Source organism: Lathyrus oleraceus, chromosome 3 (genome assembly GCF_024323335.1).
Source record: "Lathyrus oleraceus cultivar Zhongwan6 chromosome 3, CAAS_Psat_ZW6_1.0, whole genome shotgun sequence".
Lineage (NCBI taxonomy): Eukaryota > Viridiplantae > Streptophyta > Magnoliopsida > Fabales > Fabaceae > Lathyrus > Lathyrus oleraceus.
Window position 1 is genome coordinate 196,488,829 of NC_066581.1, and position 9,905 is coordinate 196,498,733.

Consider the following 9,905-nt stretch of genomic DNA (forward strand, 5'->3'; position numbering starts at 1 on the left):
TGGCGAAGTGAGGACCTCCACAAATTTCACAACTAACAGCTTGAATAGGTTGGACCGGTTGCACCTTGTCGCATCACGCGAAAAACCGGCGGGAAAAGAAGAACAACAGAGCCGCCACCGTGCGTTATTTATCCCAAAAGAGGGAAAGGAAACGCTCAGAGTAAACCTAGGAAAGAACATGGTCTCGCGACCAAAGAGAATGGGTTCGGGAGTCGGTTATGCGAAGGGAAGGTATTAGCACCCCTACGCATCCGTAGTACTCTACGGGATCCACGCACAAAAGGAAGGAAAAATGGTTGCTAAAACATTGCTCAAACACACACACACTGGCTGAAAGAGACACAGGAAACTAACTGAAACTGACTCGGCAGGACATCGCATCCTGGGCCTACTTAGTCTATCAGGCATAGACATCAGAGTCGAAGTAGTTCGGACTGGGGAAACGACACGTGCTCGCTAGGATACCGCATCCTATGCATACGTATCTTCTTGGACGAAGAAGAATCAGAGCATTCGTAGCTCGGCTGACACACACACAAACAAACAAAGGCAAAGGCAAACGTGGAGCCTGAATGCCAATCACTGGACTTACATCAGCATCCGAACCAGAACACACGCACACTGGAACCCAAATGCCACTCGATGGACTTACATCAGCTTCCAAGCACACAACAAGACAAAACAAAGACACAGGCGCCCGGAGAGATCTGCTCATCTCCTGCCTACGTACCTCATCTGGTATGAGGATCAGGGCGACGTAGTTCCCCTACAGAGGGATAAAGGACTAGCCTAACCAGATAACAGAGGGAGACACAACTAGGGAGACTATGACTCGAGCCTAGATGTTGTCATGCAAAATCAACCCTAAGTTAAGGTTTCTAGCTAACTGGCACAGGGAGCCAGCCTATCCTAGTCATGACTTGCACAGGGAGCAAGCCACACACACACTTAACTTGCATAGGAAGCAAGCCAAGCAAAACCTAACTTGCACAGGAAGCAAGTCTAAACTAAACCTAACTTGCACAGGAAGCAAGTCAAACAATCCTACAAGCACAGATAGCACACACTATACACAAGCAAGTGGCTCAAACAAGGCTAGGTTTTAGTCGAGGGGTCATATCAACCTCAACAAACAAACCTCTGGAACTGGGTGAATGTTGCTCTTAACCTTGCCATTGAGGGGCTAAGGTGAAGCAGATGAAAGGTGAGTGAAGATAAGACTTCACAGCTCTTATCCCTGGCCTGGGAGAGCTTAAGACAAGAATGTGTGGGTTCAGAAAGTGGGAACCCTTCTACACATTTGATACTGACTCAACTGTACAATTGTACAAGATCTTGGGTTTGTATCTGCAATGCATCAACACAGTGGTGTGAGCAAAGCAGATGACACACAGAATAGCAGGGGATATGTTGCTTATCCCTTGGGTTCTGCCAATTGCCTCTTCACTTAGGAGGACTTTGACTCTATGCAAGGACAAAGTAAACAATCACAAACATTGCCTCTTAAGGAGGACTTCAGACAGTTGCCTGGCCAAGTAACAGACCAGGTCTTCCAGACTACATGAAGATAGAAAGGTATACCTCAATGCAAATTGCTTATACAAGCAAAGCAAAGCAAAAGTTCACAAGGAACTAAGCAACTAAAGGCACCTGAAATAGTCAAGCAGATGTTAGTATGCAACTTCAAAACAAAGCAAAAGGAAACAGACATTAACAGTTGATCAGAAGCAAAGGAATGTGCAAGGCACAAGGCTCAAGGCATGTGAGCCAAGCCACCTACAAAACAAACAAGTTAGACAATGATATTTAAGCAAGCTCAATCAAAAAGAGTTGGTCTCATTGGTCATTTGTTGGTCAACCTGAAAACATAAGCTCAAAGGTGAGTAACAGGACCACCAGGACAAGCCTAGGGTCAAAAAGGAATGAAAAAAGTCAAAACAGCAAAGGGCAAGCATCCAAAATCATGTTCAAACAATCAAGAATCAATGCCAATTGGGTTCACATTCATATCAATCATCATCATCATTTCATGAACCAATTAGGTCAAGGTATAGCAAACAGAAGCTCATAGGAGTCAACAGCAAGACTTGAATCAAAAGCAATCTTATACATTTCCAAAAATCACCAAATAAATCATGATCAATCACAACCCACAGCATGGTAAGCATGTCAAATTTCATCTCATTTGGACAAGTGGAAGGCAGTCAATGAAAATCAGAAAGTCAAAGCAATTTTGAACATGCTCAATGAAGTCAACCAAACATGCATCAACTTAGAAAAATCATAAATCAGAGATGATGTATGATAAATGAATGGGACTAAAACCATGGCAAAGATGAGGATGTCTAGTTATCTCATGTAAAATTTCATGTCCATCTAATAAAGTATGAGAATTTCACAAATGAAATGGGAACATGTGTCACACAAAGTCAACATATAACCAAGCAGGGGAGAAAATCTCAAACAATTAGGAAATGCCACAAATAATTCCAAAAAAATTCACAAGTCAACTAGACATACAAGAGTAGGTTCATGCAAAAAATCAGATCAATTGGAGGTCAAGAAGCATGGTATCAAAAATCATCAAATTGGACATCAATGGTGTGACACAAATTGTCACACCCTAATTGAAAAAATCATAACTCACAAACCACAAATGATAAATTCACAAACTCTACACCAAAATCACCATGAGTGTGTCTAGTTTAAGCACAAAAAATTTGGGAGCCATTGGATAAAGTATCATCATTTCACAAATGATTTGGCAAAGTGTACAAAAATTGGTCACATGTCACAAACCCTAATAACAATTAAAATTCATTGATCAAAAAAATCTGGAAAAATGATGATAAAAAACTAGAGATTGTGATGATCATTATGCAAAAATTCCTATGAAATTTGGATTAAAAATGAACAAGTTATGATTTTTGTAAGTTGGTGATCACAAATGGAATAAAATAAAAAAAACAACATGGATTTAATAGGTCATGTGCCACGACCGGTGGCATTTCTGTAAATACCCTTGCCACTTATCCAAACGGCCGCGTTTTGGGCCAAGGAAGGAAATAATTTGATTGGCCCGTGCTCATGTACTGTAGCGCGTTCATGCAAAAGAAACCCTAACGCATGCAATCCGCAGGAAAACCCGCAGCTGGCTATGAAGGTTGCGGGTAAATCCGCAGGTAATGTGCAGCCAGCATGAACAACTCCCAATCCTCATGAACGATTTCCCAGAAAAACGGAAAAGTTCCAGAAGCGAAAATCAGGCATGGCAACGTGTACATCCAACATTACTCATCAATAAACAACCATTAATTTGTTAAACAACAACAAAACCAACACAAATCGAAGGAAACTAGTCATGAACACAAAACTTTAAAGCTCTCGTTCTCTCTCATTATGGCATGGTTTCTCACGATTTAAGTTTTATGGTGATCAGCATAACAAAGTCTACAAGAAGCATCTCATAACTTTGGAAATGGAGAGAGTCGAGTTCCTTACCAAAATTGAAGAACTGAGTCGATTTGGAATTGTTTGGTTTCAAATGGATGAAACAGATGTTCTATGGCTCTTCAAATGATGGATGCTTAAGAAAGTTTGGCTTGAGATGGCTTGGCTTGGCTTCAAACAAACTCTGCCATGGCTGTCACCTTGGAAAAACAGTCGGGCAAGGGGCTTCTACAGGTGGAGAAACAATGTTGAAATGAGCCCAAAATGTTGTGTTGATGTTGTTTTTGGCAAGGCAATGTCAAGCTCTTTGGAAGTTTTGGACAGAAAATTGGAAAATGCAAAAAAGATGATTTTTAGCATGAGTGAGTTCTGTTGTGGCAATGTGTTTGATGGCTGCTTCTAGTGTTTGCAATTGACAGAAAAAAGGTGATAGAAATCTGCTATCAGAAGTACAGATCACAGTCCATGGATATGTGGGATGTGGTGGTTGAAAAATGGTACTTTCTTCCAATTTTCAAGCAAGCTAGCATGGCTGCAAGTACTGCATAAATTTGGGCTTTGTAACATGTTTCAAATGACATTTCAGACCCATTTCAATTAGCCAAATGGTTGGAAAAGGTTTATTTTGAAAAGTCAACATTTCACTCACTTGAAATTAATTAAGGCAAGTCCAAAAATGCCATTTTGATTGGTGAAGTTTTGGCACATGAAAGTTACATTTTTGGAAAGAGGGGATCAAATGTGACTTGTAGGAAAAAACCCCACCCAAATTGGCCAAATGGTTTGAGAGATATGGCCTTTTGAAGTTCCAAAATTTCTGAAATCGATTCGATCATAACTTGCCAACCATACATGGGAATTGAGTGTTCTTGGACTTTTTGGAAATGGGAGAACAAGATCTTCAACTTTCATGTTGGGCAAAAATTCATTTGAAGCTTGTATCATGATGTAAGTTTGAGGATCAAGACTTTCCATTTTTGGTAAGTTTCAGTTACAGGTCCAGTTTCCATTTTTGGAAATTTCTGATCTGGCTTCAAATTCTTCCATGATGGTGTTTGACATGATATATGAGGACTATTTGGACATGAATAAGCTCTCTCAAACCAAATCCAATCATCAAATCCCTGATTAAATGGACAGTTGACCAACAGTTGACTTTTAGGGTTTCTGGCTGTCTGTGCATTGACTGATGACTTCTGAACATCCAATCCTTGACCAAAACACTTCAAATGGGTCCCCAAGTCATGTGAACATGTTGGACCAACCCTAGGGTCCTGGCTCAATGAAAATTGTGCTTGCTTGCTTGACTGACTGATCTCCTGACCAGTTTGACCTAATTTCTTGATTGGCTTGCACTTGAGGCAACTGGGACAATGCAATGCTATGTAGTGGACCCATGATATGCTATGACCTAATATGAAAATGTATGTACAATGATAGGTGCAAATTTGAGGTGCTACACACCTGTGCCACCGTTTGAGTGTCAAGAGTCATTTTCTTGAGTCTTCTCTCTACTTCAGCTGTTATTTGATCTTCCATCTTCACAACTTGATTTGCCAGTTTGAGATCAATGATACCTTGACTTACACTGCGGTCATAGAGTTCCAGATGCTCATTTGCTGCAATGGCTTCAATGATTTTCTTTATTCCAGTGGCTGTTGTAAAGTTTGTTGAGCCACCGACAACTGTGTCTATGAGTTGCTTAGTCTTCATTCTAAGTCCATTCACAAAATTTTGCATCTGTTCAGTTGCATCTATGTTATGAGTAGGACATGCAACCAACAATCGCTTGAACCGCTTGTAAGCTTCTCCGAGTGACTCTCCTTCCTTCTGTTTAAAATTAACAATATCATATCTCTTATGGATATACACAGAAGCAGGGAGGTACTCATTCAAAAATGTTGTCTCCATTTGTTGCCAAGCTGTTATGCTTCCTGTGGGTAAGAGTAAAACCACTCTTCAGCATCTTCCGACAATGTAAACGGGAACATCACTAACTTTTTAGCTTCCTCTGAGTGTCCCTCAATTTTCAACGATGTCTTCATGGTCAGAAATCTTTGTAAATGCTTGTTGGCATCTTCATTGATTTTTCCAGAGAACGGTCTCCTCTCGAGTTGACGAATCGTTGAAGGGTGCAGCTGAAAGTGATCAACATCTACCAGTTGGTTCACAATTGTTAACCTTCCAGTAGGAGCATTTGCACCCCCATAATCACCCAAAAGTCTTTCTGCAGGAGGTAGTGGGGCTTCACCATGTGGTTCAGCCATTGGTTTAGAAACAACTTCTGAGTCTTCCGAATGAACTAAAACAGCTTCTTCTTTTTCAGACTCAGAAACAATAGGGGCTGATTCTGAAAGTTCCAGCCTAGCTTTTCGTCGTCTTGCACGTAATAATCTTTCAGGTTCTGCGTCAAAAAGAACTTCAGCTGAGGCCTTACCTCGCATACACAGATTAGACAATTATTAGAATAAACAATAATACAGAAAAAATTTAGATGCAGAGCAACAAAATTCCAATTGAACTATTTTTCAACTTATACTTTTGGCAATCCCCGGCAACGGCGCCAAAAATTGATCGGTAAAATAGAAAGTGTACTACTTGCACCAATGTAGTAATAAAAAGGGAGTTATCCCGAGTATCGATCTCGAGGACTGCGTAGCAAGTATCAATTTTTATAATAATTCGATTGAACCAATGTAGTAATAAAAAGGGAGTTATCCCGAGTATCGATCTCGAGGACTGCATAGCAAATATCAATTTTTATAATAATTCGATTGAACAAAAGTTCATATGGGGTTTGATGTTTGTTTTCACAAATGATAAGAAATAAAAATATAAAGCGTATAAAAACAGTTTAATCGATATGAGAAATAATGCTAAGGCCAGGTGTATGAATTGCTTTGTATTCCACTTCTTCCATATCATAAACCATTAACAGGCAATTTCAATCCTAATTCCTTAGCCAAGAGTAGTCTTCTCAAGAGTAGTCTTCTCTAATTGAAATAATGCTAGGGCCAGGTGTATGAATTGCTTTGTATTATAATTGAAAACCGTTTCTCAAGAGTAGTCTTCTCTAATTCCTTAGCCAAAAACCATTAACAGGCAATTTCAATCCTAATTCCTTAGTTATTTAAATTGCTGTTATGAAATATTTAGTTTATCAAGAATTAACAGTAACCACAGTTTGATCATCATTCCTAAGTGATTAAACGTGGGTTTTATGATACAACAAGTGATAAGGCGGTTTGTCCGACCTAAACCTTAACCAGAGATCAGAATTTCATTTGTCCGATAAAATTAAGCATTAAGCACGTTGTATAATAATTTGAATTACGAAAACATCAATGATTATAAGAACATGGATAAAATATTCATACACCAGCAATTCAGGGACACCCCCTAGCATTGGGGGGTTTAGACTCTCATAATATTCAAAGACAGAAGATTACAAATTAAAGACATTACAAGTTGTTGGTGATAAAGGTTGATCTTCAATTTCTTCCGATCTTGAAGATCTCTCCTCCTCTGAACACGTTGCAAGGTCGCTTCCTCTTTCTATCTCTTTTCTTTCACGATCAAAAGGTCCCTTCTCTCAGTGCCTAAATTCAAACTAAATAGCTTCCAAACAACTAAAAACATTGTGAAATGCCCAAATGCCCTCTGGACGTCTTAAGGAGTTAAAATAAGAAGAATCAGCAATTGGGGCGAAATGGCCAACACGGGCCGTGTCAGGTGACACTACTGCCCGTGTTGGCTCCTTTGTAAGTCCAATAATGCGCTCCATGCTGACACGGTCCGTGTCAGGTGACACGGGCACCCGTGTCAGTCCACTGTTTTACTGGGTTTTGGATGGTTGGCTTGCACATGCTGACACGGGCCGTGTCAGCTGACACAGGCACCCGTGTCAGCCCCCTGTTTTGTCTATTTTTCGCTTTTCATTAAGTCTCTGACCTACATTCTTCTAGTATGCAACTTTTGTTATCTGATCTGGAAACCAAACAGTCTACACAGAAACGCATAAAATGCGACAAAAGGCGAAAAACTACTAATGCAACTTAAAACAAACGGAAATTCATAAAATGCGATAAACTAAAGAAATCACTGAACCAAACAAGCAAAATGTTATCGATTCATGAAGATTCAATGCTGGATAGATGATGAAAACTGAGTGTAAATGGTGACCGATCACTAGGGAAAAGGAAAAGGTTTACCGAAAATCTGCACTATCAACTCTGCAGGGAATTTTAGGTCAACACCATATCAAATTGGAGATAACGTTGCAGAGGATTGCAAATACTGCTCAAAAGTCAGGGTAACAGGGGTCAGGGATAACTCTAATGGCGACTTGAGGGGAAACAAAATTTGCTGAATCTATGCGGTCTACTGCGATAACACGCCTACAACTCGAGGGAGGCAATTATAAACTCAGCTAGGGAAACCAACAAAACTCGGTTGGAGATTGAAAAGCCGTTGGGAAGAAACAGAGATCACACCAACTTCTTGGGGAAAAACCAACAACGCTTCGCATTTTAGGGCTTACCTGTTCTCGTACAACTGTGGACATCTATTAAATGAAATTAATTGCTCTTTTTTAAAAAAAGTAATTGCTTTTATTATTTAAGAAAACATGATTTTTTTTATTTTAAAACTTTAATTTCAAAATGATCACAATAAAGTTTACTTCTATTTAGCTGAATAAATAAGAGTAAAAACAATTGGGTAAAAAGCTCAACTTTATTTAATAGGATGGTAGTATGTAAATGACAAGACTCCATAGATCTTTACAAAAGTTGAAAAATGGTAATTTACATGGAAAAGGGCTACATTGAATACAATGATCACTAATACTTCTACCAATTTTGATATCCAATGTGCTCTTGGCTTTGGTTGACGATGAATCAGGGCCAAACATTGTGCTCAAGAAAGTCTTCAAGACTGGAGATCAACAGTTTGCAGTTACTTGTCATAATCTCTAATTTTTGCATAAATTGCCCCAAGGCGGGGTACTCATTTTATCGGGATAATATTTTTATGTTTTATGTCTCTAACTTTTTCCTGGATCGCCCTTTCGGGTGTTCAATCCACCGAGACGCTCATTTTTGCCTAAGTCGCCCTTTAGGGTTTTCAACTTAGCGAGTTGTTCTTTTCTTTTTAGGCGAAGTATTTCTTGACTGCATCAACATTCACAGGATGCGTGAACTCTTCACCATCCATAGTTGTAAGAATCAGAGCACCATCTGAAAAGGCTATTTAACAACATATGGGCCTTCATAATTAGGAGTCTATTTGCCCTTGGAATCTGGTTTGAAAGATAGTATCTTCTTGTGCACAAGGTCACCTTCTCTGAATACATGAGGTATGGCCTTCTTATCAAAGGCTTTCTTCATTCTCTGTTGATATAACTGACCATGACACATGGCATTCAACCTCTTCTCTTCAATTAAATTCAACTGATTAAATTTTGTCTGACACCATTCAGCTTCAGTCAACTTGGATTCCATCAAGACACGCAATGATGAGATCTCAACCTCTACTGGGAGCACAACTTCCATGTGTAGCACCTCAAATTTGCACCCCCCATTTGTACATTCATTTCATTTTAGGTCATTGACATTACACTAACATCACATTAACATTACCTTGTCATTGCATATCATGTTGCATCTTATCAGTCAAGACTGGTATCAAGAGGATTCATCTGTGCAAGAGAGCAAAGGTTTTTCATGAGATAAAGGCCCTATGGTTGTTCTAGAGAGCTTATGTGAACCCAAGGTTCATTTTGATGCAATTTAGCCAAGTGTTGAAGGCTCAAAAGTCATCAGTATATGTCCAAGTCATCTGAGGCCCATAAAAGTCAACTGAAGGTCAACTGAGGGCTAGGAGGTGGAGAAAGGGCTTGAGACACTTCATTCATGTCTAAAAGAGGTTTATTCAACATGTCAAACTCATACCTTGAAGATTTTGAAGCCAGATCAAAAGTTTCCAAAAATGGAAAGTGACCTGTAATTTCAAGTTTCCAAAAATGGCAAGTTTTTGGACCAACTTCAACTCAACTTTCCAATATCAAAGAAGCTTCAAATGAAATTTTGTCCAAAATGAAAGTTGAATATCTCTCTCTCCCATTTCCAAAAAGTCCAAGATCACGAGCATCTGATGAATGGGTGAGGAGATGTGATCAAATCATTGCAAAGTGTGCTTGAAACTTCAAATGGCCATATCTTTTGAACAAAAACTCCAAATTTGGTGCCTCTTTTTCTAAAATGCTTCTCATGTCATGAAGTTTCCAAATCAATCATCACATTGCATAAAATGTTATCACATGATCATTTGCATATCCATGCCCATTTTGGAGGGAAATTGCAAAATTTAAAAATGGTGCATTACATGAACTTTTTACCATTGCCAATGTGTTAAGAAAATGATTTTAAGTGCATTTGAGCTGGTAATGGTTACTG